The sequence below is a fragment of the Capricornis sumatraensis genome, chromosome 19 (assembly GCF_032405125.1).
Source record: "Capricornis sumatraensis isolate serow.1 chromosome 19, serow.2, whole genome shotgun sequence".
NCBI classification, from domain to species: Eukaryota; Metazoa; Chordata; class Mammalia; order Artiodactyla; family Bovidae; genus Capricornis; species Capricornis sumatraensis.
In genome coordinates, this window is record NC_091087.1 from 7,661,122 (window position 1) to 7,686,661 (window position 25,540).

At 38.4% G+C, this 25,540-nt stretch overlaps 1 long non-coding RNA gene, 1 other non-coding gene and 1 pseudogene across 2 annotated transcripts in view; 2 read left to right on the forward strand and 1 right to left on the reverse strand.

Moving 5' to 3' along the window:
* Positions 1 to 25,540, forward strand: part of LOC138095464 (uncharacterized) — a 48,879-nt gene that overhangs the window by 22,584 nt on the left and 755 nt on the right. Inside the window, exons 3-5 of the long non-coding RNA XR_011146309.1 lie at positions 22,157 to 22,286; positions 22,603 to 22,731; positions 24,591 to 24,704. This is a non-coding gene — a long non-coding RNA (uncharacterized lncRNA). The remainder of the gene's footprint in view (positions 1 to 22,156; positions 22,287 to 22,602; positions 22,732 to 24,590; positions 24,705 to 25,540) is intronic.
* TRNAS-GGA (transfer RNA serine (anticodon GGA)) lies at positions 14,815 to 14,886 on the reverse strand. The gene has a single exon. It is a non-coding gene; the product is annotated as a tRNA-Ser (tRNA).
* Positions 16,791 to 16,872, forward strand: LOC138095571 (small nucleolar RNA SNORD116; annotated as a pseudogene).

Consider the following 25,540-nt stretch of genomic DNA (forward strand, 5'->3'; position numbering starts at 1 on the left):
TTGGAATAACATCAGAAACATTTTAGGAGACAAATACATTATTTTATTTCAAATGAGGGTACATTTGTAAACTCTATGATTTTGTATCTAGTAGACCAGTGGACACATTTACCTCTTATCTTTCCACATTTTACTTTGTTCTTTCAAGTAGCATGGATCTAGTACTGACTTTCATATGAAAGAGAAGCAACATAAAGGACAGGATTGAGAATAAGTTAGCCTTTTCATCTTTGAGGTTCGTTCTCAAGCTGGTAAACATTTTGTCCTGAAAATACTCTATTCTTCTTAGAGGTCATATAATATTAAGGTCAATATTAGGAGTCAATAATGGTAAGTCTTTGACTATTCTGGTCAGCCTTGGAGTCTTGGGAAGTATATGGTCTCCAAGACTGAATATGGTAGGTCAGTATGTCTGTGGGTGATGTACTCCTGAATACCTTGTCTGTTGTTTAACTGAGGTTCGAAATACCCCTTTAGTAATGTGCCTGGATTGATGACTGAATAATTTTTTTAATTCAGAAAATCGGAATAAAATGAGAGACCTAATCAATTCTGTGAAGCTGAGGACCAGAACCCATCTTGTACAAAATATATGGAAGGAGAGTTGAGTTTTTCCATCTGTGAGGTATAAGTAGAGACTGTTGTATTTGTGTCCGACCCCATGAATCGCAGCACGCCAGGCCTGACTGTCCATCACCAACTCCCGGAGTTCACTCAGACTCACGTCCATCGAGTCAGTAATGCCATCCAGCCATCTCATCCTCTGTCGTCCCCTTCTCCTCCTGCCCCCAATCCCTCCCAGCATCAGTCTTTTCCAGTGAGTCAACTCTTCGCATGAGGTGGCCAAAGTACTGGAGTTTCAGCTTTAGCATCCTTCCCTCCAAAGAAATCCCAGGGCTGATCTTCAGAACGGACTGGTTGGATCTCCTTGCAGTCCAAGGGACTCTCAAGAGTCTTCTCCAACACCACTGTTCAAAAGCATCAATTCTTCAGCACTCAGCCTTCTTCACAGTCCAACTCTCACATCCATACATGACTACTGGAAAAACCATAGCCCTGACTAGATGGACCTTAGTCAGCAAAGTAATGTCTCTGCTTTTGAATATACTATCTAGGTTGGTCATAACTTTTCTTCCAAGGAGTAAGCGTCTTTTAATTTCATGGCTGCAATCACCATCTGCAGTGATTTTGGAGCCCCAAAAAACAAAGTCTGACACTGTTTCCACTGGTGCCCCATCTATTTGCCATGAAGTGATGGGACCGGATGCCATGACCTTAGTTTTCTGAATGTTGAGCTTTAAGCCAACTTTTTCACTCTCCTCTTTCACTTTCATCAAGAGGCTTTTTAGTTCCTCTTCACTTTCTGCCATGGTATACTGAATTGGTGTTTTTCTTTCTGGCTTACTTCACTCTATAATCAGCTCCAGTTTCATCCACCTCATTAGAACTGATTCAAATGTATTCTTTTTAATGGCTGAGTAATACTCCATTGTGTATATGTACCACAGCTTTCTTATCCATTCATCTGCTGATGGACATCTAGGTTGCTTCCATGTCCTGGCTATTATAAACAGTGCTGCGATGAACATTGGGATACACGTGTCTCTTTCAATTCTGGTTTCCTCAGTGTGTATGCCCAGCAGTGGGATTGCTGGGTCATAAGGCAGTTCTATTTGCAATTTTTGAAGGAATCTCCACACTGTTCTCCATAGTGGCTGTACTAGTTTGCATTCCCACCAACAGCGTAAGAGGGTTCCCTTTCCTCCACATCCTCTCCAGCATTTATTGCTTGTAGACTTTTGGATTGCAGCCATTCTGACTGGTGTGAAATGGTACCTCATTGTGGTCTTGATTTGCATTTCTCTGACGATGCATGATGTTGAGCATCTTTTCATGTGTTTGTTAGCCATCTGTATGTCTTCTTTGGAGAAATATCTATTTAGTTTTTAGGCCCATTTTTTGATTGGGTCATTTATTTTTCTGGAATTGAGCTGCAGGTGTTGCTTGTATATTTTTGAGATTAGTCCTTTGTCAGTTGCTTCATTTGCTATTATTTTCTCCCATTCTGAAGGCTGTCTTTTCACCTTGCTTATAGTTTCCTTTGTTGTGCAGAAGCATTTAAGTTTAATTAGGTCCCATTTTTTTTATTTTTGCTTTTATTTCCAATATTCTGGAAGGTGGGTCATAGAGGATCCTGCTGTGATTTATGTCGGAGAGTGTTTTGCCTATGTTCTCCTCTAGGAGTTTTATAGTTTCTGGTCTTACGTTTAGATCTTTAAACCATTTTAGTTTATTTTTGTGTATGGTGTTAGAAAATGTTCTAGTTTCATTCTTTTAGGAGTGGTTGACCAGTTTTCCCAGCACCACTTGTTAAAGAGATTGTCTTTTCTCCATTGTATATTCTTGCCTCCTTTGTCAAAGATAAGCTGTCCATAGGTGCGTGGATTTATCTCTGGGCTTTCTATTTTGTTCCATTGATCTATATTTCTATCTTTGTGCCAGTACCATACTGTCTTGATGACTGTGGCTTTGTAGTAGAGCCTGAAGTCAGGCAAGTTGATTTCTCCAGTTCCATTCTTCTTTCTCAAGATTGCTTTGGCTATTCGAGGTTTTTTGTATTTGCATACAAATTGTGAAATTATTTGTTCTAGCTCTGAGAAAAGTACCGCTGGTAGCTTGATAGGGATTGCATTGAATCTGTAGATTGCTTTGGGTAGTATACTCGTTTTCACTATATTGATTCTTCTGATCCATGAACACGGTATATTTCTCCATCTATTAGTGTCCTTTCTGATTTCTTTCACCAGTGTTTTAGTTTTCTATATATAGGTCTTTAGTTTCTTTAGGTAGATTTATTCCTAAGTATTTTACTCTTTTCACTGCAATGGTGAATGGTATTGTTTCCTTAATTTCTTCTTCTACTTTCTCATTATTAATGTATAGGAATGCAAGGGTTTTCTGTGTGTTGATTTTTTATCCTGCAACTTTACTATATTCATTGATTAGCTCTAGTTATTTTCTGGTGGGGTCTTTAAGGTTTTCTATGTAGAGGATCATGTCATCTGCAAACAGTGAGAGTTTTACTTCTTCCTTTCCAGTTTGGATTCCTTTTTCTGCTCTGATTGCTGTGGCCAAAACTTCCAGAATTATGTTGAATAGTAGCGGTGAAAGTGGGCACCCTTGTCTTGTTCCTGACTTTAGGGGAAATGCTTTCAATTTTTCGCCATTGAGGATAATGTTTGCTTTGGGTTTGTCATATATGGCTTTTATTATGTTGAGGTATGTTCCTTCTATTCCTGCTTTCTGGAGAGTTTTTATCATAAATTGATGTTGAATTTTGTCAAAGGCTTTCTCTGCATCTATTGAGATAATCATATGGCTTTTATTTTTCCATTTGTTAATGTGGTGAATTACATCGATTGATTTGCGGATATTGAAGAATCCTTGCATCCCTGGGATAAAGCCCACTTGGTCATGGTGTATGATCTTTTTAATGTGTTGTTGATTCTGACTGCTAGAATTCTGTTAAGGATTTTTGCATCTGTGTTCATCAGTGATATTGGCCTGTAGTTTTCTTTTTTTTGTGGCATCTTTGTCAGGTTTTGGTGTTAGGGTGATGGTAGCCTCATAGAATGAGTTTGGACGTTTACCTTCCTCTGCAATTTTCTGGAAAAGTTTGAGTAGGATAGGTGTTAGCTCTTCTCTAAATTGTTGGTAGAATTCAGCTGTGAAGCCGTCTGGACCTGGGCTTTTGTTTGCTGGAAGATTTCTGATTACAGTTTCAATTTCCATGCTTGTGATAGTTCTGTTAAGATTTTCTATTTCTTCCTGGTTCAGTTTTGGAAAGTTGTGCTTTTCTAAGAATTTGTCCATTTCTTCCACGTTGTCCATTTTTTTGGCATATAATTGCTGATAGTAGTCTCTTATGATCCTTTGTATTTCTGTGTTGTCAGTTGTGATCTCTCCATTTTCATTTCTAATTTTATTGATTTGACTTTTCTCTCTTTGTTTCTTGATGAGTCTGGCTAATGATTTGTCAATTTTATTTATCCTTTCAAAGAACCAGCTTTTGGCTTTGTTGATTTTTGCTATGGTCTCTTTTGTTTCTTTTGCATTTATTTCTGCCCTGATTTTTAAGATTTCTTTCCTTCTACTAACCTTGGAGTTATCCATTTCTTCCTTTTCTAGTTGCTTTAGGTGTAGAGTTAGGTTAATTATTTGACTTTTTTCTTGTTTCTTGAGGTATGCCTGTATTGCTATGAACCTTCCCCTTAGCACTGCCTTTATAGTGTCCAGTATGTTTTGGGTTGTTGTGTTTTCATTTTCATTCATTTCTTTGCATATTTTGATTTCTTTTGTGATTTGTTGGCTATTCAGAAGCGTGTTGTTCAGCCTCCATATGTTGGAATTTTTAATAGTTTTTCTCCTGTAATTGGTATCTAATCTTATTGCATTGTGGTCAGAAAAGATGTTTGGAATGATTTCAGTTATTTTGAATTTATCAAGGCTAGATTTATGGCCCAGGATGTGATCTATCCTGGAGAAGTTTCTGTGAGCACTTAAGAAAAAGGTAAAATTCATTGTGTTCGGGTGAAATGTCCTATAGATATCAATTAGGTCTAAGTGATCTATTGTATCATTTAAAGTTTGTGGTTCCTTGTTCACTTTCTGTTTAGTTGATCTATTCATAGGTGTGAGTGGGATATTCAGGTCTCCTGCTATTATTGTGTTATTGTTAATTTCCCCTTTCATACTTGCTAGCGTTAGTCTTACATATTCCAGTGCTCTTATGTTGGGTGCATATATATTTATAATTGTTATATCTTCTTCTTGGATTGATCCTTTGATCATTATGTAGTGTCCTTCTTTGTCTCTTCACAGCCTTTGTTTTAAAGTCTATTTTATCTGATATGAGTATTGCTACTCCTGCTTTGTTTTGGTCTCTTATTTGTGTGGAATATCTTTTTCCAGCCCTTCACTTTCAGTCTGTATGTGTCCCCTGTTTTGAGCTGGGTCTCTTGTAGACAACACATACAGGGGTCTTGTTTTTGTATCCATTCAGCCAGTCTTTGTCTTTTGGTTTGGGCATTCAACCCATTTATGTTTAAGGTAATTATTGATAAGTACGATCCCATTGCCATTTAGTTTATTGTTTTGGGTTCAGGTTTATACACCCTTTTTGTGTTTCCTGTCTAGAGAATATCCTTTAGCATTTGTTGGAGAGCTGATTTGGTGGTGCTGAATTCTCTCAGCTTTTGCTTGTCTGTAAAGCTTTTGATTTCTCCTTCCTATTTGAATGAGATCCTTGCTGGGTACAGTAATCTGGGCTGTAGGTTATTTTCTTTCATCACTTTAAGTATGTCTTGCCATTCCCTCCTGGCCTAAAGAGCTTCTATTGAAAGATCCGCTGTTATCCTTATGGGAATCCCCTTGTATGTTATTTGTTATTTTTCCCTTGCTGCTTTTAATATTTGTTTTTTCTGTTTGATCTTTTTTAATTTGATAAATATGTGTCTTAGGGTGTTTCACCTTGGGTTTATCCTGTTTGGGACTCTCTGGGTTTCCTGGACTTGGGTGATTATTTCCTTCCCCATTTTAGGGGAGTTTTCAACTATTATCTCCTTAAGTATTTTCTCATGGTCTTTCTTTTTGTCTTCTTATTCTGGGACTCCTATGATTTGAATGTTGGAACATTTCATATCGTCCTGGAGGTCTCTGAGAATGTCCTCATTTCTTTTAGTTCGTTTTTCTTTTTTCCACTCTGATTCATTTATTTCTACCATTCTGTCTTCTATTTCACTAATCCTATCTTCTGCCTCTGTTATTCTACTATTTGTTGCCTCCAGAGTGTTTCTTTTCTCATTTATTGCATTATTCATTATATATTGACTCTTTTTTATTTCTTCTAGGTCCTTGTTAAACCTTTCTTGCATCTTCTGAATCCTTGTCTCAAGGCTATTTATCTGTGATTCGATTTTGATTTCAAGATTTTGGATCATTTTCACTATCATTATTCGGAATCCTTTATCAGGTAAATTCCCTATCTCTTCCTCTTTTGTTTTGTTTGGTGGGCATTTATCCTGTCCTTTACCGCTGGGTATTCCTCTGTCTCTTCATCTTGTTTATATTGCTCCGTTTAGGGTGGCCTGTCTGTATTCTGGCAGTTTGTGGAGTTTTCTTTGTTATGGAGTTTCCTTGATGTGGGTGGGGTTGTATCAGTGGCTTGTCAAGGTTTCTTGGTTAGGGAAGCTCGAGTTGGTGTTCTGGTGGGTGGAGCTGGATTTCTTCTCTCTGGAGTGCAATGAAGTGTCCAGTAATGAGTTATGAGATGTCAGTGGTTTTGGAGTAACTTTGAGCTACCTGTATATTGGAGCTCAGGGCTGTGTTCCTGTGTTGCTGGAGAATTTGCCTGGTATGTCTTGCTCTGGAACTTGTTGGCCCTTGGGTGGTCCTTGGTTTCAGTGTAGATATGGAAGCGTTTGATGAGCTCCTATTGATTAATGTTCCCTGGAATCAGGAGTTCTCTGATGTTCTCAGGATTTGGACTTAAGCCTCCTGCTTCTGGTTTTCAGTTGTATCTTTACAGTAGTCTCAAGACTTCTTCTATACCACACCATTGATAAAATATCTAGGTTAAAGATGAGAAGTTTCTTCACATTGAGGGACACCCGGAGAGGTTCACAGAGTTACATGGAGAAGAGGAGGTGTGAGTTAGAGGTGACCCTAATGAGAGGAGGTGGAATCAAGAGGAGAGAGCAAGCTAGCCAGTAATCACTTCCTTATGTGTACTCCACAGTCTGGACTGCTCAGAGATGTTCACGATGGAGTTATACAGAGAAGGGGAGAGGGAGGAAGGAGACATAGGTGACCAGGAGGATAAAAGAGGGGAATGAGAAGGAGAGAGACAGATCCAGCCAGTAATCAGTTCCCTAAGTGTTCTCCACCGTCTGGAACACACAGAGGTTCACAGAGTTGGGTAGATAAGAGAAGGGGGAGGGAGGAGACAGGGGCAACCTGGTGGAGAAAAAGGAGAGTCCAAAGGAGGAGAGAGCAGTCAAGCCAGTAAACTTGCTCTCAAGCAAAAATGGGTACTGATAGTTGGGGTTTTGATGGTACAAAATTGGTAACAAATACCAAAAAGCAAAGATTAAAAATCTAGAGTAGAGGCTGGATTTTCAAAATACAATATTAAAGAAAAGGAGAAGAAGAAGAAAAAAAAAAGTCACAAGAATAAAAAAAATGAAGTTTGCTTTAAAAATAGGGTCTTTTTTTTTTGAAAAGTAATAGTAGGTTATATAAATGAAAATTAAAGGAGAAATAGAGGACTTAAAATTTTTAAATGTTTATTAAAAAGAAGGAAAAACAAAAGAATGATCATAAAAATAGTAAATATATATCTAGAACTTTCTCTAGTGTTGTTGTGGGCAGTGTGGGGTCAGTTCATTTTCGGATAGTTCCTTGGTCCGGCTTATATTTCTCAAGATCCATAGGCCCCTTCCTATGTAGTTAGTACTAACGACAGGGTTTTAATCTATTGCACCTGTCACTTCCAAGGCAGTTCCCTCTGTTTTAGCTTCTTCTGTTTGCTGGGCTCTTCAGTGTCTGATTTCCACCCTGACATAAGAGGGGTGGTGGTGGACACTTTTTTAGGCTTATTTGTTCAGTCACGCTGTGGGGAAGGAGGGATGCTGCAAACAAATAACACTGGCATTTGTTTATAGTATCTCAGCAATGCTGGGCCTGCCCCCACTCACGGTGCACACAGCTCAGCCTGTAGGTTGCTCCGCCGGGAACCTTCTGAGGCTGGCCCTGGGCTGCATGCATCTCCCAGGTCTAGCCGCTCAGGCTCAGGCACTCAGGTAGTCCTCAGAGGTGCAGACTATTTGGGCCTGCATTTTGTGCCCTTCCCTAGTCCAAGTAGCTCAGGTGTTTGGCGAGCACGGTTGTTGCAACTTATTGCCTCTCCTGTCCCTGCTGCTCAGTTTTCTGGGTGTACAACCAGCACACCTTCTCAGGCGGATGATGACTGTCCAGAACCCCAAGAAGTCTTAGTTAGCAAAGAAGCCTGTTTGCAGTTTGGTAGTTAATGTCTCTCTGGGGCTGCGATTGTCCCCTTCTGGCCCTTCCGGCTCTGGCTGCCTGTCACTGGAGGGGGATGGTCTGCAGCCCGCTAATTCTGTTCCGTCCTTTGTTCTGTGCTCGGTCCTGGCGGTGTCTTATGTTAGAGCTTTTTTCGTGGTAGCTATCCCACAGTCTGCTTTGCTAGCCCAAGTTAGTTCGCTCTGGGTACACTTGGGGCATTCAGGCCCTATCCTTAAAAGGAAATGCAGCCCACACCTCCCTGCCCAGCCCCTGCTTGCTAGTGGCAGATGCAGGCATCTGCGCTGCTTCTCCGCTGGGGGAGTTACCATTGGGCTCGTAATCTGTGGGTTTTAATTATTTATTTATTTCCTCCCTGTTACGTTGCCCTCTGTGCTTCCAAGGCTCGCCACAGACTCGGCAGTGCGAGTGTTTCCTGATGTTTGGAAACTTCTCTCTTTTTCAGACTCCCTTCCCGGGACGGACCTCGGTCCCTACCTCTTTTGTCTCTTTTTTTATCTTTCATATTTTTTCCTACCTCCTTTCAAAGACACTGGGCTGCTTTTCTGGGTGCCTGATGTCCTCTGCCAGCATTCAGAAGTTGTTTTGTGGACTTTACTCAGCGTTGAAATGTTCTTTGGATGAATTTGTGGGGGAGAAAGTGGTCTTCCCGTCCTATTCCTCCGCCATCTTAGGATTGCCCCCTCTTCATAGTATTTTTAATCTGCTTGCCAACTCTGTCTTAAGTTTTCACCTGTCATTTAGTTGTATCTCTTTTCTCTCCCATTATGTGAAGAAGCAGTTTCACATACATTTGATTGCTGCTTCAATTATATGCTGTATTAAACATTTTTAGATGTGAAATTTTATGTGTGTGTGTATATATATATATATGTTTTATATATATATCATGACTTCTGCCCTCGATGTGTTTCATATGTGTATAAGGGCAATTCTGGTTGTAATGCATGGTACTGAGACATGTGTACTGGGAGACTTTGAACTAATGGCTTGTAAAATAGTTGACTCATTGGAAAAGACTCTGATGCTGGGAGGGATTGGGGGAAGGAGGAGAAGGGGACGACAAAGGATGAGATGGCTGGATGGCATCACTGACTCGATGGACATGAGTCTGAGTGAACTCCAGGTGTTGGTGATGGACAGGGAGGCCTGGCATGCTGCGATTCATGGGGTCGCAAAGAGTCAGACACGACTGAGTGACTGAACTGAACTGAACTGACTGAAAAACTTAATCTGTATACTACCATGCTCTGAAGAGTGAGTGTAACTGTTCTGCTGTCCAGTGACTATCTATGGTGAATATTGTATAAACTTATCATTATATTAAGAAGATTTTCTTTCTCAGTCTCCCGAATTTTTCCTTGTGCTTTATAGATTGGAAGTGATATTTAATGGAAGGTACATTTTGTTGCTTGGAATTCTCACCAACACACCAGGGAAGTGCCATTTTGTCATTGGTAACAGCTTTTGCATGTGGGAATGGCAAACAATATATTCCAGAAATACAACCCAATTTTCAATAGGATTTTTGCAGGATTGTTTTTATTACTGTTTTTAAGAAGTCAGGAATTCACATGGCTTTATGAAGACTCTGTTAATTCAAATACTGTGAGGCATTAATAATATGGTGAGTTATTCATGTTTTCTGTCTTTTTTATTTCAATAATTTTTGTTCTTTCTTTGCTTGGAATAAAACTTTAAAATACCTTAGTAAACCCCAGGAGATGACCAAACTCTAGGAGATGGTAAAGGACAGGGAAGCCTGGCGTGGCTGCAGTCCATGGAGTCGCAAAGAGTCAGACATGACAGAGCAACTGAATAACAAGTAAACAGAGAACCATTGCATCTTTTGTTTGGTTGATAAATGGACATTATCACTTCCCATCTTTATATATATTTACTCTGTTACTGCAGTTCAAGATGGACCAAGAACTTGGTTTCATATGAATGAGTTTATTCCCTTGAGATCCGACATGAAGGAGAGCTTTAGGAACAGTTGTACCTCTCGTCCTAAAGAGTTAGTGGGAATTTTTCATGCTGGTAAGCACTTTGTCCTGAAGATACTGACATTCCTCTCAGGGAGTATAATAGGAGTGTCATCCTCCAATGACAATGGGGCTCTGGCTATGCTAGTCAACCTTGGGGTCGCCATTGACGCTGGTCTCCATGGTTGAATAGTGTGGACCAGTGTGTCCACGCTAGGAAGACAGAGTCCTAAGAGCTCAGTGTCTACTACATGTTTCATTCTAAAGTTTCTTTTTATAAGTGCACCTGGAAAAATGATGACTTTTAAAATGAACCTCATTGGAATCCAAACAAAATGAGTGACAAAGTCGCTTATGTGAGCTAAGGTGCAGTCCACAGGGCATGCTAGGCAAAAACGTGGAGGGATATTCAGTTTGCTCAGCAGGTGCTGTACCCCAAACAGGGACTATGGTATTGTGAAACTAAGATGCTAACATATGCTAGAGGAGGTGAATTGCACAGTAGTTGATCAACAACCAATTAGGGATGATATGATTAACTCTGGGTACTTGGCTGCCAGCATCTACAAACCTGTAGTAAATAAACTCTGGGTAATCACTACTTGAATAATGAGTTCCATGAGAAATCTTTATAACTACACTTGAACCATTCATACATTTGTCTGAGCTGCCAAAATATTCTGAGTGATTATTGATGTCTTCAGTGTGCTTGGACTGTCAAAATTCAAGCTTACGAACTTCTGCTTTTCATTTTCTATTAAGTAGAACAGTTATATGTAAATTTGAAGAGTTTGCAACCCCATGAACTGTAGCCTGCCAGGCTCCTCTATCTATGGGATTCTCCAGGCAAGAATACTGGAATGAGAAGCCATTCCCTTCTTGACTCAGGGATTGAACTCATGTCTCCTGCATTGTAGGCAAATTCCTTACCATCTGAGACAGGAAGCCCAACTGAAAGTAGGTATATGGAATCTGCACAACATCTTTTAATTTGTTGCCAACATAGTCACTAGAATTAGACAGTTGTTTCTTTGTTTTTCGTTTTTCTTATAAACAGAGCAAGCAATTTCGTATAATTTGAATACTGGCTTCAACTACATGCTACATTAAACATTTTTAGATGTGAAAGGATTATACTTCAAATGCTTAGATTTTTTTGCGTGGATTTCATTGGCCACTTTCATATATTCTCATTGGGTTTCTAATGTGTTTAAAGAGATATCTTAGTTTTAATAATTTTTCAGCAAATGTGCTGGGAAAATTTGGAGACAAATATCTTAGAAAAAGATATTTTCTACTATAATCAAAGTTGTGAACATAATTTTCTTGTCATCTTATGATCAAGGAATATCTATTATGAATTCTTATAACTTCTTATAGCTGAATATGCCATTAAAAACTGTTTTGCAGCTTCTCTAATTTCATGTGTACTTTGTATATTGGACATGACATTAGAATTCCATAAATATCATCACAATAAAGTACTGATTTTGTCACTTGTGCTAGCTCTCTTAACTGGGAAGTAACAAAACAATGCACTCCTAGGGTAACAGCTGATTTTAGTAAATTTGTTCTTTGTATTATTTATAATTTTTAAATGATAAAAATTGCACTGAGTTGATGAATAGTTAGGTAATACAACTTTATTAGCACTGATAATCCATTGAGATATCTGAAACTTCTATCTCCTTTATTTTTAAGATTTTATGCTTTTTCTTCTGTAACCAGAAACCTTCTAGAGGAGTAATAAATTCATATATTTTACATAAAGATACACAGCAAATCTTCCTGTCTTATGCAGTTTTGACACATAGACATGTATACCTTTCATCTTTCCACATTTATACTTTCCCACAGGTTGATGTGGGCCAAAAACTAGGTTTTGTATGAATGAGTTTCTTCTTTCTTGATATATGCCATGAAGGAAAATATTGGGAATAATTCTATTTTCCATCCTCAAGGGCCAATGGGAATTCTAATATCAGTAAGCATTTTAATTTTTAATCAGTAAGCAATTCTAGTATCAGAAGAATTTTCTAGACATTTGTACTAGGGATCCAAGTAGATGGTATATTAAACATTTTTAATTAAAAATTACTACATTTCCAATTATTGACTGAAATGTCATATCCTGAAAATACTGACATTGCTCTTAGGGAATCGTATAACTCCAATGACAGTGATACTCTTGGCTATGCTAATCAGCCAAGAGGCTGGGCCACTGACTATGACTAATGATCTCCATGACTGAATAGTATGGACCAGTGTGTCCCAAGGAGACAGAGTCCTGCGAGCTCAGTGCCTCCCACATATTTCAGGATCAATGTGCCTGGATCAGTGATGACCTCCAAAATGGATCTCATTGGAATCTGAGCCAGAAGAGTGGTGAAAGCACTTACGTGAACTGAGGTCTAGCACAAGAGACCATGCTAGGTAAAAATGTTGGGGTTGGGTTCAATTTGGTCAGCGAGTGCTACTCTAGGGTCCATAGTAACTGAATGCTGTCCTGACTCCATAAAGGAAGAGAATTGAATTTCACAGATGTCTATAAATATCTGACCTAAGAATGACATGGCAACTCCTTGAATATTTGCTGGCAGTATCCATACAGTCATAGTAACCAGGTCCAGCACAGGAGTAGAGAGGCCAGTGGTAAATGGTTATGCCTACCCATGAGCCATTCACACGTTTTTCTTTGGTGCCCAAATCTTCAGAATAAGGTTGATTAGGTATTCAAGGAAGAATATATGATTTTCACTTATTTATTTCTTAAAGTAAAAAAAAAAAACTGTCAAAATTGTAGTTTCTATTTGTCAAAAAGTTTTCCAGAACATTTTAATTTTCTTGCTGAACAAGTTACAAGAATTGGAAGAGAATTTTTTTTTCCCTGTCACCCAAAGAATTTTTTAGACATGGTGTTATGGATCCAAGTAGATGCTGTATTAAGCACTTTTAATTAAAAATTATTACATTTCCAATCATTGATATTCTAGGTAGATTTCATTGCCTGATATTTATATTGTGTTAGTGGGTTTCATAACATTGAAAGGGAGATCCTAGAATTAATACCTGATGCCAAGGGAAGGCTTTGGGGGAACTTTGAGACTGAAAGTCTTATGACTTTCAGTGTTACCCTGATCCAAGTAGTGAGCATTATTTTTCTTCTTATGTAGTCAAATGAAATCTGTGGTTTATTCCTTATAATATATTATTAGTTTATAAACTTTCAATGGTTTTGTCAAATTCCCTAATTTCCCAATATATTCTATAGATTAGAGGTGAAATTAGAGTGGATGGAATTCCTACCAGTTATCCAAGTAACTGCTGACTTTACACTGGTATAAGCTCCCTTCTATGGAAATTATCAGAACAATGCACTCCAGAGGGGTAATGTTGCAGTTTTTAATAAATGTATTTTCTAAATTTTTCTAGTATGTGTTTTTAGCAAGCAAGATTATAGGTGGTTTTTGGAGCCATGAAATTAAAAGACGCTTACTCCTTGGAAGAAAAGTTATGACCAACCTAGATAGCATATTCAAAAGCAGAGACATTACTTTGCCGACTAAGGTCCATCTAGTCAAGGCTATGGTTTTTCCAGTAGCCATGTATGGATGTGAGAGTTGGACTGTGAAGAAGGTTGAGCACCAAAGAACTGATGCTTTTGAACAGTGGTGTTGGAGAAGACTCTTGAGAGTCCCTTGGACTGCAAGGAAATCCAACCAGTCCATTCTAAAGGAGATCAACCCTGGGATTTCTTTGGAAGGAATGATGCTAAAGCTGAAACTCCAGTACTTTGGCCACCTCATGTGAAGAGTTGACTCATTGGAAAAGACTCTGATGCTGGGAGGGATTGGGGGCAGAGAAGAAGGGGACGACCGAGGATGAGATGGCTGGATGGCATCACTGATTCAATGGACGTGAGTCTGAGTGAACTCCAGGAGTTGGTGATGGACAGGGAGGCCTGGCATGCTGCAATTCATGGGGTTGCAAAGAGTTGGACACAACTGAGCGACTGAACTGAACTGAACTGAATCTAAACAATGTGAAGCTTTATAACAGTCTGGATCATCTGAGGTTTCCGTGTACTTTTCCCCCAGGATTTTAATGCTTCCTCCATTTTGAATAATATCAGAAGATCCTACTAGAGAAATAGTACTTTTGTTTACTTCAGTTCATTTCAGTCATTCAGTCGTGTCTGACTCTTTGCAACCCCATGGACTGCAGCATGCCAGGCTTCCCTGTCCATCACCAACTCCTGGAGCTTACTCAAACTCATGTCCATTGAGTCAGTAATGCAATCCAACCATCTTATCCTCTGTTGTCCCTGTCTCCTCCTGCCTTCAATCTTTGCCAGCATCAGGGTCTTTTTCCAGTGAGTTCTTCCCATCACATGGCCAAAGGATTAAGAGTTTCAGCTTCAGAATCAGTCCTTCCAATGAATATTCAGGACTGATCTCCTTTAGGATGGACTGGTTGGATCTCCTTGCAGTCCAGGGGACTCTCAAGAGTCTTCTCCAACACCACAGTTCAAAAGCATCAATTCTTTGGCGGTCAGCTTTCCTTCTAGTCCAACTCTCATATCTATAAATAAGAAAGGAAGAAAGTGAAGTCACTCAATTGTATCCAGCTCTTTGCGACCCCATGGACCATAGCCTACCAGGCTTCTTGTCAATGGGATTTTCCAGGCAAGAATACCAGAGTGAGTTGCCATTTCCTTCTCCAGGGTCTCTTCCCAACCCAGGGATCTAACCTGGGTCTCCTGCATTCCAGGCAGATGCTTTACCCTCTGAGCCACCAGGGAAGCTATACATGACTATATCTATAGTCATATCTATAGACTGTGGGAAAAACCATAGCTTTGACTAGATGGACCTTTGTTGGCAAAGTAATGTCTCTGCTTTTTATGCTGTCTGGGTTGGTTGTAGCTTTTCTTCCAAGGAGCAAGCGTTTTTTTTTGTTTTGTTTTGTTTTAAATTTCAGGGCTGCAGTCACCATCTGCAGTGATTTTGGAGCCCCAAAAAATAAAGTCTGTCACTGTTTCCACTGTTTTCCCATCTATTTGCCATGAAGTGATGGACCAGGTGCCTTGATCTTAGTTTTCCGAATGTTGAATTTTAAGCCAGCTTTTTCACTCTCCTCTTTCACTTTCATCAAGAGGCTCTTTAGTTCTTCTTCACTTTCTACCATAAGAGTGGTGTCATCTGCATATTTGAGGTTATTGATATTTCTCCCAGCAATCTTGATTTCAGCATGTACTTCATCCAGCTCGGCATTTCGCATGATGCATTCTGCATGTAAGTTAAATAAGCAGGGTGACAATATATAGATTTGATATACTTCTTTCCCAATTTGGAACCAGTCTGTTGTTCCATGTCTGGTTCTAATGTTGCTTCTTGACCTACATACAGATTTCTCAAGAGGTAGGTCAGGTGGTCTGGTATTCCCATCTCTTTCAGAATTTTCCACAGTTTGTGATCCACACAGTCAAATACTTTGCCTTAGTCAATAAAACAGAAGTACATGTTTTTCTGGAACTCTCCGCCTTTTTTGATGATCCAACAGATGTTGGCAATTTGATTTCTGGTTCCTCTGCCTTTTCTAAATGCAGCTTTGAAGTTCACAGTTCACATGCTGTTAAAGCCTGGCTTGGGGAATTTTGAGCATTACTTTGCTAGCATGTGAGATGAGTGCAACTGTGCAATAGTTTGAACATTCTTTGGCATTGCCTTTTTTAGGGATTGGAATGAAAACTGACCTTTTCCAGTCCTGTGGTTGCTGCTGAATTTTCCAAATTTGCTTGCATATTGAGTGTAGCACTTTCACAACATCATCTTTTAGGATTACTAGAATTCCATCACCTGCACTAGCTTTGTTCATAGCGATGCTTCCTAAGGCCTCCTTGACTTTATATTCCAGGATGTCTGGCTCTAGGTGGTTGATCACATGATCGTGGTTATATGGGTCACAAAGATCTTTTTTGTATAGTTCTTTTGTATATTCTTGCCACCTCTTCTTGATATCTTCTTCTGTTAGGTCCATACCATTTCAGTCATTTATGGTGCTCATCTTTGCATGAAATGTTCCCTTGGTATCTCTTGATTTTCTTGAAGCGATCTCTGGTCTTTCCTATTCTATTTTTTTTCCCCTGTATTTCTTTGCATTGGTCACTGAAGAAGGCTTTCTTATCTCTCCTTGCTATTCTTTGGAACTCTTTGTTTACTTGGACATACTAAATGTCTTATGTTATGCGTGGTTAACAAATGGACATGTATACTTCTCATCATTCCATAATTTTTACTCTATGCCAGCAGATCGACATGGACTTAAGAACTCAGTTTCATATAAATGCTTTTATTCTTTTCCCTTGAGACTTGAAATGAAATAAAATATTGGGAATCATTCTGCCTCTCATCCTATGAGCCAGTGGGAATTTCCATGCTGGTAAGTACTTTGTCCTAAAACTACTAACATTACTCTCAGGGAGTGTAACCCTCCAATGACAATGAGACTTTGGCTATGCTAACCTGCCATCACTGGTACCCCATACAATCCAAACATTGTGATGGGTCACCATTGATGCTGGTCTCTGTGATTGAATAGTGTGAGCCAGTGTTTCACAGGGAGATAGATAGCTCTTAGTGTGTCCCTGAGAGCTCAATGTCTGCAACACATCCCAGGATCAGAGTCTCTTCCACAAATGTGCCTGGATTGATGATGACTTTAAAAATAGATCTCATTGGAATCTGAACAAAATGAATGACAAAGTCACTTATGTGAACTGAGGTCCAGCATAAGAGACCACTCTGGACAGAAGTGTTGGGATGGGACTCAGTTTGGTCAGCTAGTGGTAACCCCCAGAAAAGGACTATGGTATTAGAAAACCAAGATGCTAGCATGTGTTAGAGGAAATGAGTTGTACAAAAACTGAATAATCATTGTAAAATGAAAATTCTGAGTGCTTGGCAGGCAACACATAGTAAACAAACAGTGGAGAACCAGACACAAATGATACAACATTGCAAGAAATGTTTGTACTTATCCTCGGGCATTCACACAGTTTCCTTAGATGTTAAAGTCTTTTGTGAGGATCAGCATGTTTAGGTCTATTAGATAGCTAACTAGAAATAAATTATTAGCTTTTGCTTGTCATTTATCTCTTAAGTAAAATAAATATGGGAATAGAGTTTATTGCATTTGTGAGATTATCTTACGATATATTTTAATTTGCTTATTAACCCATTAATTCAAAGAGTAGGATAAGTTTTTTTTTCTTGTCATCCAGGGAGAAATTTTCTAGATATTTGACGATGGATTACATTAGATACTTCATTAAACATTTAAAACATGAAATGATTAAATACCCAGTTGGAATTTTATGTAGACATCATCAGCTAATATTCATATTCCCTCAGTGGGTTTATAAGTAATGCTCAAGAGGAATTATGGGTCAAATTTGAGACCAAGGTCTTAGAAAAATTGATTTTCTACACAACCCTTTTCCAAGGGACAAACATAATTTTTTTCTCATTGTATAGATTATCAAGTGAATATCTGTTTTTAATTCTTTAAAATAATACTTTTATCAATTAACATTTAATTGGAAATATTTTGCTTCACAACTTCCTTTATTTCCTCTGTGCTTTGGAAAATGGAAGTGACTTTGGAATTGCATGAAATCAGTTCAGTTCAGTCCCTTAGTTCAGTTCAGTTGCGTGGAGTACTCCCATAAAAAAAGGGTGATTTTGTTACTTTTACCTGCTCCTTGTCTTAGGATGGAACAAAATAATGTACTCTAAAGGTAATAACCATTTTTAAACAAATTTTCTTTTTATGGCTTATTTTAATTATACTTTTATAATCAAGAAGATAATTAGTTTTTTGAACTATTAACCCAAATAATGTGAGTTATTAATTATATGGTGAGGTGTCCAATATTTTATCTCCTTTATTTGTGAGATTTTTGTGCTTTCTCCCTTTGAATAATATCAGAAACATTCTAGTAAAGTAATATGAATATATTTGATATGAAGCTACATGATAAGCCCTCTTGTCTTATGCTTGTTTGACAAATAGACATATATAATCTCATTTTTTCATATTTTTACTCTATATGGACCATTAGTTGAGTTTCATTTGACAGAATTTGTCCCTTCTTGAGAAGTGGCATGAAGGAAGGTATTGAAAATAATTTTACCATCTCAACCTCAAGCCGATGGGAATTGTAACATCAGTGAGCATTTTGTCTGGAAAGTACTGACATTCTTTTAAAACCCTGTAATACTCATGACAGTGAGATTCTAGCTGTGCTAGTCAGTCATGGGGCTGTCATTGACTGTGATGAATGGTCTCCATTATTGAATACTGTGGGTCAGTGTGTCTGAGGGTGTCAGAACCCTGAGTGCTCAGAGTCTGCCATATATCTTAGGATCAAATTCTCTTTCACTAATGTGCCTGGATTAATGATGACTTCCTCATTGCAATACAAACAAACTGAGTGAAAAAAATCACTTGTCAGCTGAGATCTCTCCCAGGGTCCATGCGAGACAAAAAATATGGAGAGAGCTTGGTCTAGTATAAGCACCAAGTAGGATGAAGTACTTGAAAGGTCACCTGATAGTATATATTAAGGGAAATGAGCTGTACAGAGGTCTATAAGTATCTGGTGTAAGGAGAGATGGAAGCTCTTGGAGTGCTTGGCTAATATATCCATTCACTCAGAGTTACTATATTTTGGGCATTTGATCGATTGTTGTTGGTGGTGTTCAGTTGCTCAGTTGTTTCTGACTTTTTGTGACGCCATGGACTGCAGCACCATTTCCTGGAGCTTGCTCAAACTCATGTCCATTGAGTCAGTGATGCCATCCAACCATCTTGTCCTCTGTTGTCCCCTTCTCCTCCTGCCTTCTATTTCCCCCAGCATCAGGGTCTTTACTAATGAGTTGGTTCATTAGATTTTTAGCTGTCACAAAAATTCATACAGTTGTTTTTCTTCTCACCCAAATTCAAATTTTCTAGACATTTGAGTGATGGGGTCAAGTATATGCTACACTAAATACTTTAAATTTTGAGGTCATTGCATTTCCAAATCTTGAAATTTTATAGGTTAATATTCATATTTCTTCAGTCTGTTTCATATGTGTTTTAAGGGAGATCCCAGTTTTAATGAGTGATTCTAAGGGTCCTTTGGAGAGACTTTGACCAGGTCTTAGAACAAATGACTTTCTATACTCTCCTCTTGCATGGAACAAAGTGTATTTTTATTCTTGTCACACAAGTGGCCAAAAAATGTGTGTAATTAAATCTCAGATCAATTAATATTCAGTTTGGAAGATTTTCTTTTTCAACTCCTCTAATTTCCTCTGTGGTTTGTAAGTTGGAAGTAATATTTCAATTGCATAGAATTTTTATCCCACCAAAGAAAAGCTGGTTTTATCACTTCTGCCAGCTCCTTATCTAAGAAGAAATTAAATAATGCACTCTCAACATAACATCTAATCTTTTATAAATTTCTGAGTAATTATTATTTTTTAAGGAATGAAAAATTTAATTGGTGTTGTACAGTCTGTCAGTTTAAACAGTTTGAGTGCTTAAAAATCTGGTGATTCTTTGGGGCTTCTTTTTGTACTTTTCTAGAATTTTTTATTTTTTCCACCTTCCTGCTGATGCTTCATATAGAAATTAAGTATGGAAACAATGGCAAGGCTATTCCTTGCCAGTTTGGCAGAGAGAAATTGTTTCTACTGAGGGATATGCTTGCCCAAATATCACTGAATCCTCAGCAGTGTGGCCTGGTGAGCATCACTGTGACGATGGGATGGGAAGTATTTCATGGTGAGAGATCTCAGTGTCTAACTCTTCCTCTCTGCACACTCCCACCCTCTCAATCACATGTCCATAACCGTTGTGCCAGTGTGAGTCTTGCCTGCTTTGCTGTGACTGTACCATCAGGTGTAGTGTAACTCTGTGCTTTCCCTGCAAATTGCCATGTTCCTGAGCTTAAGCACTATAAGTGATTTTTAGATAATGTTCTTTATTTCCCTGTCATGGCTTTTTTCAGGTTAGTCCTCCCCAGTCCATTGGATCACCTTTGAGGATAAAATAATTCTGAGTTTTAGTTTACAGAGTGTATATATATCCATTATATGTCCATTGTTGTGACTGAATTATTTACCAGGCCAACATTTTCCTGGAACTTTAAGTATGTTCAGACAGTCTTATTGCACATTTAATTTGGCCGAAAATGTTGGACAATATTTGCTCTTATGGAGACCAGAGCCTAACACAATTAATATTGATGGAATAATATTGGAAACATTCCAGCAGAGCAATGCTTATTTAATAGGCAGTTACATTATTGAGCCCTACTGTCTTGTGACTGACAGACCAATGGACGGGTTTACTTCTAATCTTTCCACAGTTCTATTCTATTCCCACAAGGTAACAAGGATAGAGCTCAAGTTTCTTATGAAAATGTTTATTCCTCCCCCTTGAGATACAACATGAAAGAAAGGCTCATCCTTAGGGGCCTGGATCACTGATGTGGGGTCTAGTCTCTGTAACTGAGTAGGGTGGATAAGTGATAACCTTTGGACTTATACCTTCTGAGGCGAGCAGTGCTGTATTTTAGAAACTCATATGTGTTATCAATTGTTATAAATAATTGATATCATTTAAAAATCTGAACAAAATGAGTTAGATAATCACTTCTGAGAAACTGAGGTCTTATATAGATAGTCACCCTAAGAAAAATATTTACAAGAAGATCGGTTACAAGAAGATCGGTGATTTCATTTGTATAGTACCAGGAAAAACTATCATATTGGAAAGTTTAGCTTCTTGCATGCATTAGAGGAACTGAACTGTACATTTTCTCATTTCAGTTCAGTTCAGTCACTCAGTCATGTCCAGCTCTTTGCGACCCCATGGACTGCAGCACACCAGGCCTCCCTGTCCATCTCCAACTCCCAGAGTTTACTCAAACTCATGTCCATTGAGTCAGTGATGCCATCCAGCTATCTCATCCTCTGTCGTCCCCCTTTCCTCCCACCTTCAACCTTTCCCGGCATCAGGTTTTTTTTCAATGGGTCAGTTCTTCACATCAGGTGGCCAAAAATTGGGGTTTCAGCTTCAACATCAGTCCTTCCAATGAATATTCAGGACTGATTTCCTTTAGGATAGACTGGTTGGATCTCCTTGCAGTCCAAGGGACTCTCAAGAGTCTTCTCTAACAACACAGTTCAAAAGCATCAATTCTTCGGTGCTCAGCTTTCTTTATAGTCCAACTCTCACATCCATACATGACTACTGGAAAGACCATAGGTTTGACTTGATGGACCTTTGTTGGCAAAGTTATGTCTCTGCTTTTAATTTGAGGGTGAAATTGCAACTCTTGAGTGTTTAGCTGGTAGCATGAATACACTTGTAGTAAACAGACCCTGTGGAAATTAGCATGTGAGCACTGAAAATTCTAAAAATGGTTGTACCTACACTTGAGCCATTCACATAGTTGTCTGAGCTGCTGGAGTCCTCTCATAAGGGCTATTTATAGATGGTCAAAATACAAACATAATGTTTATTTTTCTTCAGTAACTGAAACAAATATGTGGTAATTGAAAAGTAGTTACTGTATGTAAGACTTTCACAATATATTTTAATTTGCTTGCCAACCATTCACTAGGATTGAATCATTGTTTCTTTTTTTCCCATCAACCAAGAGAGTTACATAGTGAGTACTGGCTTCAACTACATACTACATTAAACATTTTCAGGTGTGAAATGATTAAATTTCCAGTTCTTGTTTTTAGTTTGTTTTTTTTTTTTAACGTGGATTTCCTTAGCCATTTTTATATACCCCAAGTGGAATTTCTAATATGCTTAAAGATCTAAGAAGACCAATGCCTTAGAAAAAATATTTCTAAACAAATGTGTTCCAAAGAGTGAGCATTTATTGTTTTTGTCATGTTGACTGCCCAATGAATATCTTTGATGTATTTCTTATAACAACTTGTTACTAGATATTCCATTAAGAACATTTTATCTCTCAACTCCCTGGCTTCCTTTGTGCTTTGTAGACTGGAAGTGATGTTAGAGAGAAGGGACATTTTGCTGCTTGGAATTCCACTGCCACTCCAAAGAAGTGCTGTTTTCGTCACTTGTACGAGCTCCTTTCTCTGGGAAAATTCACAGCAATGCTTTCTAGAGGTAATATCCATTTGTAATAAATGTATATTGCTAGATTATTTTTACTATGTTATTAAGCAATTTAGAATTTTATTGCTTTTATGAGATGTCTGTTAATCCAGAGAGTGTGAAGCATTAATAATCTGGTGAGTCATATGAGGCACTTTTCCACCCCAAATTTTTTCTCTATCAGTCTTTTGAATAATATCAGAAATATCTCAGAAGAGTGATTTTATGTATTACATGCATATACATAGTGAACACTCCTATCTTGTTTATGCTGACATATGAACTCATCCTACTTCTCATCTAGATGCACATTTATTCTTTCCCACAGACTGACATGTTCCAAAAACTAGGTTTCCTGTGGATGAGCTTATTCCTTCCCCTTGAGATGAGACATAAAGAAAAGTGTTAGGAATAATTCTGCCTCCATCCTCAAAGGCCTGTGTGAATTCTCACAAAGGTAAGCATTTTGTCCTAAAGGATACTGATATTCTTTTAGGGAATTACAGTGACAGTGAGAATCTGTCTGTACTAGTCAAGCATGAAACTGGGTCACTGATTGTGCTTGCTTGTCTCCATGACTTATTGGCATGCCTGTGTGTCCAGTGGTGGTGGGATCTTTAGTGTTTAGTGACTGTCACATATCTTAGGCTCATAGTTGCTTTTATAAATATACCAGGGCCAAAGACAGTTTCAGTCATTGATCTGTTGGAAAATCTGAACCAGTGATAGAATCATTTCTCTGAAACTAAGTTTAAGATATATAAAAGGTTAGGTAACAAAATTAGTGTTACTTGAAATAGATTGTGATAATTTAAGGTGCCTCTTACAAACCCTAGGGTCAATACTAAGCAAATAACTCCAAAATATTAAAAAAAAACTACCAACTAATTAAAATAGTGCAATAAGAAGTGTCTATTTAATATAAAAAGGCAATTTAGAGTGAACAGAAAAATCAACAATATATAAGACATCTAGAAAATGAATAAGAAAATGTTAGACACAAATCTAACCACATGATTATTATATTAAATTTAAAAGAAACTGGAAGATTTCATTTAAAAAATTAAACAGGTACACATTGCTTCTAAGAGAGATAGTTCAAAACAAAAAACAAACTGCTTGAAAGTAAAAGGTTATTTATATCATGCAGAGAATACCCAAAATAAATAATAAATTTTTGAGCAAAGGTCAATGATATAATGGTAAAGCCCAGCATAACTACAGGGAAAACCCATGAAACCAAAAGCTAGATTTCTGCAGATTGATGAAATTGACAAGTCTTTAGTTAGACAGAGGGCTTCTGTAGTAGCTCAGCTGGTAAAGAATCCACCTGCAAAGCACGAGACCCCAGTTTGAATCCTGGTTTGGGAAGATCTGCTGAGAAGGAATAGGCTACCCACTGCAGTTTTCTTGGGCTTCCCTGGTGGTTCAGTTGGTAAAGAATCTGCTTGGAATGTGGGAGACCTGAGTTTGATCCCTGGGTTGGGATGATCCCCTGGAGAAAGGAACCACTACCCACTCTAGTATCTTGGCCTGGAGAATTCCATGGACTGTATAGTCCATGGGTTTGCAAAGAGTTGGACACGACTGAGCGACTTACACTTTCACTAGTTAGACAAGACATAAATCACTAAACTTAGAAATTAGAGAGGAAGCATCATTACTGATTCTGTAGATTCCATGAGGAATGCTGTTGTTTTTCTCATTTTGTTTTCCTGAGGGCTGGTGGATATAGAGGAAAGCAGCAGTCTGGTTGCACTTTAAACTCAATAACATGCTACTGATATTTAGACTCACATCGCTATCAGTGAATATCCCTCTGTTAGATCATTGACTAAGTTACTTCTCAGTTTTTTCTTTTTGTATGATTGATTCACAAAATGAGGTTTTAATTTTAATGGCATGATGCTTTTAAGTTCATTTTTGTGACACAAGCTCCTAGTGGGTTATCATAGAGTAGGTTCTCAACAAACTTTTATTGAGAATAGATATATGAATAGACGATATAGAGTGATCTTATAAATAACCTGGCCATCTAAGCAGAATAAATAATAAATGATAGAAAAGAAACATAATTTTCAGTGGGATCCAGGTTATTCAGTCAGTTTTAGAAAAGCACCAGAAAGAAAGGCTCTGATACAAGGTGTTAATATTGAAATGTGTAGAGTTTTGAGCAGCTAGCTATAATTTCAGTGCTGTATAACGGAGCAGGAAGCAGCTTCCAAATGAAATCAGTATGGAAAAGGGGTGACTTCCCAACTTCAGCTGAATCGCCTTTTTCACTAGAAGTGATGTTTCTCCCCCTCCACCCCTCAGAAGATGACTTCCTGGGAGCTCTTTTGGTCATGAACGATACCAGTAAACCCCTGAAGGAAGACTCTTCAGACAGAGCCCTTTTGTCTCCCTCTTGTCTGAGGGCTGCCTCTGAAGGTAAGAGTTTTGTCAGAATAGTCCTTGCTTTCTAGGAGCAACCACATCTGGGTAGGAAGTTAGGTGTCAGTTTTCTGAAGATTTACGTCTTATGGCTACATTCTAATTAAAAGGCCAGATTGTATAATGAGTTAAGAGATAAACTTTTCTTACATACCTTCATAGTTTTTCTACATCTTGGTTAGTACTTTTCTTATCTAATAAACTAAACTTCTCGGGCTTCCCTGGGCGCTCAGATGGTAAAGAATCTGCTCACAATGCAGGAGACTGGGTTCAATCTTTGGGTCAGGAAGATCCCCTGGAGAAGGGAATGGCAACCCACTCCACTATTCTTGCCTCGAGAATTCCATGGACAGAGGAGTCTGGTGAGCTACAGTCCATGGGGTCACAAAGAGTCAGACACGACTGAGCAGCTAACACACACACACACACACACACACACACACACACACACACACACACTAAACTTCTTTGCTGGATCTCTTGTGTTAACAGAATTATTATATTCATGAGATATAGTAATTCTCAGTAATCTTTAGACTGAAGGGTAGACAAGTAGTTTTGCCTGAAATAATTGATTCAATGAATGAATGACCTAGCACTTTAATGAGTCAAATTCAGAGGGAAAGAGACAGACAAAAGTCTGAAATAGTTGGAGAACTCCATTTTTTGGCCAAGCAAAGGAGAAAAAGTATCACCAGTGTTTGGCATCCTTGATTTTAAGAAATCTTAGTCATTTTTCTGGCCATAGCAGGTACCCAGCTGCTGAAAATGTGACTTTCTCTGTGTATTCTGGGTAGATTTGTTCCAGAACACGTAGAAGAGTGTACAAGGAC